Below are 10,298 nucleotides of genomic sequence, written 5' to 3'. Positions count from 1 at the left end.
CAGGGGACACTTCTGAGCACAGAGCTAGGAACAGCTAGTGAGATGGCAAGGAATGCCCTCAAATCCTCCCCAAATAAAAATAATTTTTTTTTTGTTCACACTGGCAGCTCTCAGGAGTTACTCCTGGCTCTGCATTTAGAAATCACTCCTGTCAGACTGGAGAACCATATGGGATGCTGAGGATGGTCAGCCATGTGCAAGGAAAATTCCCTACCTGCTGTATTATTGTTCTGGCTCCCTACAAATAAAAAAAATTTTTTTTTTTTGGTTTTTGGGTCACACCTGGCAGCGCTCAGGGGTTACTTCTGGCTCTATGTTCAGAAATCGCTCCTGGCAGGCTCAGGGGACCATATGGGATGCCGGGATTCGAACCACCGACCTTCTGCATACAAGGCAAATGTCTTACCTCCATGCTCTCTCTCCAGCCCTGAAAATAAAATTTAAAGATAAAAGGTACTGCTTGTCACAAAGTTGAAATTCACAAATTACCTTTAGACCATATTAAATAAACATCCCTATGACTTTCAAATTTTATTATTAATAACTATAATGGATAAAAGATTATCAAAGTAAACACTGAGGAAATCACATAGATTTAGACTCTAACAAAATGCTGCTTTTGGGGTGAGCATACCCAGAAGTATTCAGAGGTTACTTTTGGCTCTATACTCAGAAATCACTCCTGGCAGGCTCGGAGGACCATATGGAAGCATATGGGATGCTGGGGATTGATTTAGACTGGCTGGACACAGGCAAATGCTCTAATTGCTCAGGCCTCTCTAACAAAAATTCTTTTTTTTTTTTTTGGTTTTTGGGCCACACCCGGTGACGCTCAGGGGTTACTCCTGGCTATGCGCTCAGAAGTCGCTCCTGGCTTGGGGAACCATATGGGACGCCGGGGGATCGAACCTCGGTCCGTCCTAGGCTAGTGCAGGTAAGGCAGGCACCTTACCTTTAGCGCCACCGCCCGGCCCCGTAAAATTCTTAAAGAACTGACACTCCTCTGGAGCCGAAGAGATAACACAGTGGTAAGGCATTTGCCTTGCATGCAGAAGGACGGTGGTTCGAATCCCGACATCCCATATGGTCCCCGGAGCCTGCCAGGGACGATTTCTGAGCATAGAGTCAGGAGTAGCTCCTGAGCACTGCCAGGTGTGACACACACATCCCCCCCAAAAAAAAAGAAAAGAGGGGCCGGAGAGATAGCATGGAGGTAAGGCGTTTGCCTTTCATGCAGGAGGTCATCGGTTCGAATCCCGGCGCCCCATATGGTCCCCTGTGCCTGCCAGGAGCAATTTCTGAGCCTGGAGCCAGGAATAACCCCTGAGCACTGCCAGGTGTGACCCAAAAACCAAAAAAAAAAAAAAAAAAAAAAAAAGAAAAGAAAAGAACTGACACTCCCTGCTCTTTTATGGAGTTATAAATTGGGCCTGCTTTTTTAGAAATGAAATTCCATGGGCCGGAGAGATAGCACAGCGGCGTTTGCCTTGCGGGTGGCCGACCCAGGACCTAGGGTGGTTGGTTCGAATCCTGGTGTCCCATATAGTCCTCCCGTGCCTGCCAGGAGCTATTTCTGAGCAGACAGCCAGGAGTAACCCCTGAGCACCGCCGGGTGTGGCCCAAAAACCAAAAAAAAAGAAATTCCAGAATTTTCCTTTGTATTTATTCCTAAGATAGTCTGTGGCACCAGAAACTAAAATCCAATACTCTACTATGGCCTGTAATACTCTAGCCAAACCCTCTGTGGCAACTGTGTCAAGGGTCTTCATTTCTGTCTGTAAGCTACTTCCTCAGCCTGAAACTTCCTGTCTACCCACTTCTTTGGTTTGAAAACCTTGCAATCTGGCCTGAATTCATTCCTTTTAGTTTTTAGGCATAGAGCCAAGATTTGTCTTCAAAGTTCTGCCTTTTGCAAACCCTGAATCCTGTCCTGGCAGGAGCCACTGAAGTCTAATGGAGAAATAGAGAAAGCTTTCCTGAAAACCATACACAGGCAATACTCTAAACAGGAACCAGCCTTGATTCTTTTATTTTTAGGTCACAACTGACCATGTTCAGGGGTTACTGCCGGCTCTGCTTTCAGGAATCTTTTCTGGCAGGCTTGAGGACCATATGGGATGCTGGGGTTGGAACCCAGGCTAGTCACATGCAAAGCAAATGCTCTTCCTGCTGTACTAACACCCTCAATGAAAAAAAAAAAAAAAGCCAGGAACCAAATCTCATATCACTTAACTACATAACTTTAATCTTATATCTCTGAGACTAAGTTTCTTGGTGAGGAGTTTTCCACCCCAGATTATTAGAGGATTGAATATAATAATGTTAAGTGGCCAGTAAATATTAAGTTCCTTTTCATAATAAGGCTCCCTTTCTTCTGTCCCTAGAATGTTTTCTTTACTAAAACATGCTTTCTCCATCTGCCAAAACTTGGTTTACTTTTAAGATTTAACCCAAATGTCACTTTACTTAACACAGTAAGTTCCTTCTCTGAGCCTTCAAGGGCTTACATGTCTCTTTTCCTGATATTGAGTTCTGTTGTCTATTTTATTTTCTTGGGCAGAGGATGGAGTGGGATATAATCAAAAGTGCTCAGGGGCTAATTCTGGCTCTGTACTCAGGGATCACTCCTGGAGGTATCCAGAGGACTTTATGCAATGTGGGGGATCAAAATAGTATTGGCCACATGCAAAGCAAGCACCTTACTTTTTATACTATCTCTGGTTCCTGCTGCTAACATTTTATTGCCCCAATAAATTTTTTTCTTTTCTTTTCCTTGGGGGGGGGCATATCTGGTGGTGCTCAGGCATTACTCCCAATAGGCTCTAGGTTACCATATGGGATGCCGGGAGTCAAATCTAGGTCAACTGCGTGCAAAGCAAACGCCCTATACTCTGTGCCATCCTTAGCCCTTCCACTAAACTTTTCAATTCCAGGATAATTCTCTTGGAGAAGCTGTCTTGTGGGGAGCACTGAACTTTTAAAAACTGGGCCAGGGAGATAGTACAAGGGACCGGGACACAAACATTACATGCATTGCATGCACTGAGTTTGATCCCCAACATTGCATGGTCTCCCTATGCACTGCCAGGTGATGCTCTGGTGTCTTGCAGCTGGTTTGAGCTCTGCATCATTTGCCTTGATTGGCTGAGTACCATCAGGAGTAGCTTTTGAGCCCCATGAATATTGGGAGGGTCTTTCCATTAAAATAAATATATAAGCCCTCAGCAGAGCTGGGTGTGACCCAAAAATAGTTATGGACATTTTAAACATACCCAAGAATAAAGAGGTAGATAGTATCAAATTGTATAGAGAACACCTGCATCTGGGAAGAAAAGAGTACAATGGGTAAGGTGCTTACCTTGCATGTGGCTGACCTGGGTTCAATCCCTGGCACCAATATGGTTCCCTGAGTCTGTCTGGAGTAATCCCTGAGTGCAAAGCCAGGAATAAGTTCTGAGCACATATGAGGTGTAGTCCAAAAACTAATATAATAATAATAATAATAATAATAATAATAATAATAAAGGCCTCCTGTACCTATCAGAGTTTCTGACAAATATCATCTGAGAATGCTCAATCTTTGTTTACCGTTCCCCCCTTTATGAATGCTATTGGCAGCCTGGCCCTAGCAGGGATCTGGCTAGGCCACCTGTGGAAGTTCCAGTTGGTAAGGTAAATTTCACATTGCACAATCCTCATTCATGCAGGTACAGGACTGGGGCTGAGATTGAAGCCAGCAGAGGAAGGAAGGACATCCTAGCACTAAGGGCAGTGGCTTGCTGCCCAGTCTTTCCTGCTACCACATAGGACAACTTAGGATGACTACAAAACAGGACCAAGTGTGTGTGTACAGGGCCTTGGGGGTATCCTCACTTCTGCTAGGTGGTTTCAAATGGCATTCTGACGTGTCCTTGCAGAGGTGTCATGGCAGCTTTGTTAAACCTGAATCGAGGCGTGTCTTGGGAGCCCAGACCCGGAAGCCCTCAATCACCTTTGGTTTCTGGCTCTACTTCTCACACTGCAAGTCTGAATCAGCCCCAAGGCCGCATGGTTGGTCTCCAGCTTCAGTGTCCTGCTGGCCTCCTGCATCCCATGGAAATCCCCTGGAAGTACCAATTCCGAATAATCCTTCTAGGAGATTCCACTGTGGGCAAGTCTTCTTTGTTGCGACGCTACACAGAGGGCATCTTTGTTGAGAGCGGCCCCCACACAGTGGGGGTGGACTTCTCTGTGCACTTCGTGGAAGTAGAGCCAGGGGTCCAGGTGAAGCTGCAGTTCTGGGATACAGCTGGTCAGGAGAGATTCCGGTGAGTGTGGCAGCCTCAGGCCGCTTTTTATATCATGCACTTCTGACGGGAAGAGCCCATCCACCAGCAAAGGAAGCGATCAGACAGGTGGTCTTGGGAGGCCACGTAGGATAGATTCTGGTCCGCATCTTGGCTGCCTGTTCCTACCCAACTCCCACTTCCCCAGGTATCGAGATGAAGACAGGGCCTCACACATACAAGGCAAGTGTTCTACCACTGAGCTACAACCCAGGCCCAGATCTCAACAAGGAAAGGTGAGATGGTTTTAGGACTTTTTCTTCTTTTAATAATGATTTTTTAAAACTCTTTTTGACTCCAGATCATTGTAATGTCTTAGGATAGTTCTGCCTTCTTCCTCACCTATGCCCTAAAAAGTACTCACCCCCCAGTTTCAGCCATTTCCTGTTGCTTTTATTTTTTTTGGTGGGGCATACCTGGCTTACTCCTGGTCAGCCTCAGAGGTTCATATGTGACACGAGAATTAAACCATTGTTGGCTACATGCAAGGCTAGTGCTTTACCTGCTGTACTATATATACACCCTCTCCTACTGCCTTTTCATTAATTCTTTCTCGGGAAAACCTTTTACTCCTTATTCCTTTTTGTTTTCACTAAATTAACTAAGATTTCTGGTTAGTTCTCTCCTGTTTCCAGTTCTACTTCCCACACTGGCAGTTTGATCAGGATCTGTGACATGCAAATACAATTACATAGTTCCTCCACCTAAAACTTCCCTAACTTCTAAGTGGCTTTCCAATTTTTGCTTATATCCTCTTTGTTATTTTGGGGCCACACTTGGTGGTGCTCTGGATTTTGAACTCGGGGATCACTCTTGATAATGTGCTCAGGGATCGAACCTGGGATGGGTGGCCTGATGCAAAGCAAGTGCCTTAAACCTTGTCCTTTCAGGCCCCTTACTCCTCTTAGCATTAGGATACTCATCAGATGAAAATAAAAGGTGGGGTTTCATGATATCTGGCAATGCTTATTCCTGACTCAGGGATCACTTCTGGTGCAGTTGAGGATCATATGTGTGCTGGTGATTAAATCCGCATCAGCTCTGTATGACAGTGTTCTGCCCACTATCTTGACAGCCCCCAGTGAAACTTTTCTTATAACCTTGAAATACCTACCATTAAGATATTGCAGGGCTTGGGGCCTGGAGGTAGCGTGTTTGCCTTGCATGCAGGACTGTGGTTCAAATTCTGGCATCCCATATGGTGCCCCAAGCCTGCCAGGAGCAATTTCTGAGCAGAGATCCAGGAGTAACCCCTGAGCACTGTCCCAGGATGACCCCCCCCCCAAAAAAAAAAAGATATTGCAGGGCCAGAAAGGGGTACTGAAAAAGTAAGACAGTGGGCACTCTCCACCAGGCCTGCCACCACCTTTCCCTGCCCCAGCTCTGAAGCAGGTATATGTCCTTTGTGCCAGACTCTAAGAACCAAAGTCAGATGGGCTTCATTACTCAATTTAGTGAAGTAGGGGACAGGCCAAAGAGATAGAACAGGAGGTAAGGTGATTGCTTTGCATGCAGCCAAACCAGGACCAATCCCCAGCATCTCATATGGTTCACTGAGCACTGCCTCGAGTGATTCCAGAGTGCAGAGTCAGTAGTAAATCCTGAACATCAGTGGGTGTAGATCCAAAACAATAGTGAAGGCCTGTTGCCAGGGTGGGTGCCGAGCTGTACAAAGATGAATGGATTCACCGAGGACCAAAGAGATACTACAGTGCATGGAATGCTTGCTTTGCTTCAATCCTCAGAATCCCATATTGGCTTCCAAGCCAAGAGTGATCACAAGATCACAAGAGTGATCTCTAAGTGTAGAGCTAGGAATAAACTCTGAGCTCATGGTCCCAAAACAAAAAAATGATGGACACTCAAGTTGGAGGATTTGTTAGAGACCATTTGGTGACATCTCTGTCTTCTAAACCTGCAAACCCAAATCCAGTCACCAGCTTGTAAGTACGCCTCTCTATTTTACCGTAACCATCTAAGCCGAGGCTGGTTAACAACATAGTTGTTTTCCTTTGTTCTCCAGCTATTCTGATAAAATAGAATAAAAAGATTTTGTCTAACCTATCTGATTTCTTTTTCAGACTTTTTATTGGGGGGGGGGAGTCACACCCGACAGCGCTCAGGGATTACTCCTGGTTTCATGCTCAGAAATCGCTCCTGGCAGGCTCGGGAACCATATGGGACGCCAGGATTCGTACTAATGACCTTCTGCATGAAAGGCAAATGCCTTACCTCCATACTATCTCTCCGGCCCCTCTTTTTCAGACTTTTATAATTCTGAAACCCAATAAACTATTGCCTGGGCCCCATTAATATTAAGTTATCAGCAGCAGTATTACAGCTGCTAATAATACAGAATAGTACAGCAGGCAGGGTGTTTGCACTACACACGGCCAATCCAGATTTGATCCATGATACACCATATAGTCCCCTGAGTAATGTTAGAAATAATTCCTAAGTACAGAGCTAGGAGTAACTCTAAGCATCTCCAGGTGTAACCTCAAAAAACCCTAAACTATCTAAGTTGTTATGAAGCCAAGCACTGCCAGGAATGATCCCTAAATGAATGAGTTAGGAGTAAGCCCTGAGCACAGTCAGATAGGATTCCAAAACAAATTAAAAGGGCCTTTACTCACTTTCTCCTTACGTATTCAAGGGGGTGGGCCAGAGAGATAGCACAGCAGTAGGGTGTTTGCCTTGCACAAAGCCGAACAGGTTCAAATCTCGGCATCCCATATGATCCCCAGTGCCTGTCAGGAGCAATTTCTGAGCATAGAGCCAGGAATAGCCCCCTTGAACCACCAGGTGTGGCCCAAAAACCAAAAACAAATAAAAATTTATTTAAGGGGATGAAATCTCTAAGGTAGAATGTTGCAGGCACAGAGATGGGGGGGGGTACTGGTAATGAGTTATTTTGGGAAATAATAAAATTAAAAAATTGCCTAGCCCTGGGGCTGGAGCAATAGTTTAGTGGGTAGGGCACTTGCCTTGCACATAGCAGAATGGGTTCAATCCCTGGGATCCTATATGGCCCCAGCCTGAGTACAGAGCCAGGAGTAATCAGGTGTGACCTACACCCCCTAAAAAGAAAGGAATATAGGACCGTGAAGATGCTATGGCTTTTTCCTTGTGACAACACCCAGATTTTTTTGTTTTGGCTTTGGGCCACACCTGGTGATGCTCAGGGGTTATTGGCTCTGTGCTCAGAAATTGCTCCTAGCTTGGGGGACCATATGGACACGGGATTGAACTGAGGTAAGTCTGTCCTGCAAGGCAAATGCCCTATCGCTGTGTTATCACTCCAGACCCTCTATAATCTTTTTTTTTTTTTTTTTTGGTTTTTGGGCCACACCTGGCCCAAAATTAACCCAGGGGTTACTCCTGGCTCTACACTCAGAAATCGCTCCTGGCAGGCTCAGGGGACCATATGGGATGCCAGGATTCGAACCATCGACCTTCTGCATGCAAGGCAAATGCTATCTCTCCAGCCCCTATTATCATTTTTTTGTTTTGGTCACACCTGGTGGCATTCAGGGGTTACTCCTGGCTCTGCACTCAGAATTTGCTCCTGGCAAGCTAGGGATGGGGGAACATAAGGGATGCTGGGATTTGAACCAGGGTCCTTCCTGTGTTGAACTCCTACAAGGCAAATGCCTTACCGCTATGCTATCGCTCCGACACCCTAATCTTTTCTTTCCCTTCACATTTTTCTTTTTTTTTTTTTTTTTTTTTTTTTTTTTTTTTTTTTTTTTTTTTTTGGTTTTTGGGCCACACCCTGTGACGCTCAGGGGTTACTCCTGGCTATGCGCTCAGAAGTTGCTCCTGGCTTCTTGGGAGACCATATGGGACACCGGGGGATCGAACCGCGGTCCGTCCTAGGCTAGCGCAGGCAAGGCAGGCACCTTACCTCCAGCGCCACCGCCCGGCCCCCACATTTTTCTAATATTTTGGGGGAACCAAAAGTGCTCAAGAACCACTCCTGGTCATATAGGACCATTTGGGGGACCACATGGGATGCTGAATCAAAGGCAGGTGAGGTTGCTTACCTTACCCATACTCTTTGGTCCCCAAGTTAATTTCTTTCGAAAAAATTGTATTACTTGACTAAAAAAAATTTCCAACAACAAAAAACAGATTGAAGTGCTTGGTCATAGTGATCTTTCCAAAATGCAAATCTGGGAGCAAGAGAGTACAGGAGGTAAGGTGATTACTTTGCACAGAGCTGTTTCCAATAGTATTCCCAACTGGATCCCCAGCACAGTGACCTCCAGTACTGGAAATGGAGTAGCTCCAGAGCACTGCAGGGTGTGGTTCCCATCCAAAATAACCCCCCAAAATCTCTTTAAACCTTTACTACTTTTAGGATTATACTTTTGTTGTGTGTGTGCGTGCACGCGCGTGTGTGGGGTATTAGGCCACACCTGGTGGGGCTGAGGGATTATTCCTGGTAGGTCAGGGGATCATATGGGATGTTGGGGATTAAACCTGAGTCGGCTGCATGCAAGGCAAGCGCCCTACCTGCTGTGCTATCACTCCAGCCTCCAATTCTACTTTTCTCCTAACTTACTTCCTGATCTACCTTAGGATTGTCATATCTGCAGTTCTCTCCTTAAAAAAATACCCGGGGCCAGAAAGATAGCATGGAGGTAAGGCGTTTGCCTTTCATGCACAAGGTCATCGGTTCGAATCCCGGCACCCCATATGGTCCCCCGTGCCTGCCAGGAGCAATTTCTGAGCATAGAGCCAGGAGTAACCCCTGAGCACTGCCGGGTGTGACCCACACACACACACACACACACACACACACACACACACACACACACACACACACACACACACACACACACACACACACACACACACACACACACAACTACCCTACCCCCTTCACCTAAATCCCTCAAACTGCAGATCAAATAGTATTTTTCCCACATATTTGGATCCCCTATGTCAGTTCTGTAGACCTTTCCTTTGCAGCTCTTGCCTCTGGCAGTTTTATGTGTATCCAATTGCAGGACTTCCCTGTGGTTCTAGTTCTCACTGGATCCACTACCTCACACAAGAACAAGCACAAGTGAGTGAACAAGCACCCCATGTGCAAAATTAGGACAAGACTCAGATAGATGAAGTCACTTACCTGTCACACAGCTGGTAAAAACTGGTGATACTTTTGACTCTAACCCAGATCTTGCCATTAAACTGTTCTGATCTCTGTGTTCATCTGTACTCAATGGAAGACTCAGAACTAATCCTATATTCCTTTGGTTGTTAAGGTCAGTGACTCGTTCCTACTACCGGAATTCAGCTGGAGGCCTTTTGCTGTTTGATATCACTAATAGAACATCCTTTGAGAGCATCACCCAATGGCATCAGGAGGTTCTGAAGAAAGTGAATCCTTCAACATCCTCTTCCTGGTGGTAGGCCACAAGAGTGACCTGGTGGCTGAGCGACAAGTGATGCCAGAGGAAGGAGAAAAGCTAGCTGCTTCTTTGGGTGCTCGTTATGTTGAAACCTCAGCCAAGAGCAACAGCAATATCACCATAGCCTTTGAGCTGCTCACTCAGGAGATTTATGAGGCGGTGAAGAAGGGGTTCATGGGACCAAACTCAGAATGGGAGGGAGTGAAAAGCAGAGTCCCGTCTCAGGCCATGTTTCAGGAGGCAGAAGACCAAAGCAGTGCAAAATGGATGTGCCCATGCTGGTGACCTCTGATGGGGAAAGCAATCACACCACCTGACTGGCTCTCACCAATCCATAAACGCTATGTTGGGCAAAGGACAGTAAGATATTAGGTGCCACTAACGGTCATAATTCAGGGGCCTGGTTTCCTCTGCACAATGGTGAAAATACCAGGATTCGTGACAGGAATGGCTAAGAACAGACTGGCAACTGCACAGACTGTTTCCCCAAGGACATAGTTATCTTTTCTTAGGGCCAAGGATGAATATGACTTTTTCTTGGCATTCTCAAAGA

The 10,298-nt window shown here is 45.9% G+C and overlaps 1 pseudogene; it reads left to right on the top strand.

The window, feature by feature from the left end:
* The first annotated feature begins 4,092 nt into the window (after nt 1-4,092).
* LOC126011737 (ras-related protein Rab-39B-like) lies at nt 4,093-10,037 on the top strand (annotated as a pseudogene).
* The last annotated feature ends 261 nt before the right edge of the window (nt 10,038-10,298 follow it).

Source organism: Suncus etruscus, chromosome 6, assembly GCF_024139225.1.
Source record: "Suncus etruscus isolate mSunEtr1 chromosome 6, mSunEtr1.pri.cur, whole genome shotgun sequence".
NCBI lineage: Eukaryota > Metazoa > Chordata > Mammalia > Eulipotyphla > Soricidae > Suncus > Suncus etruscus.
This window is presented reverse-complemented; position numbering and strand designations above follow the sequence as displayed.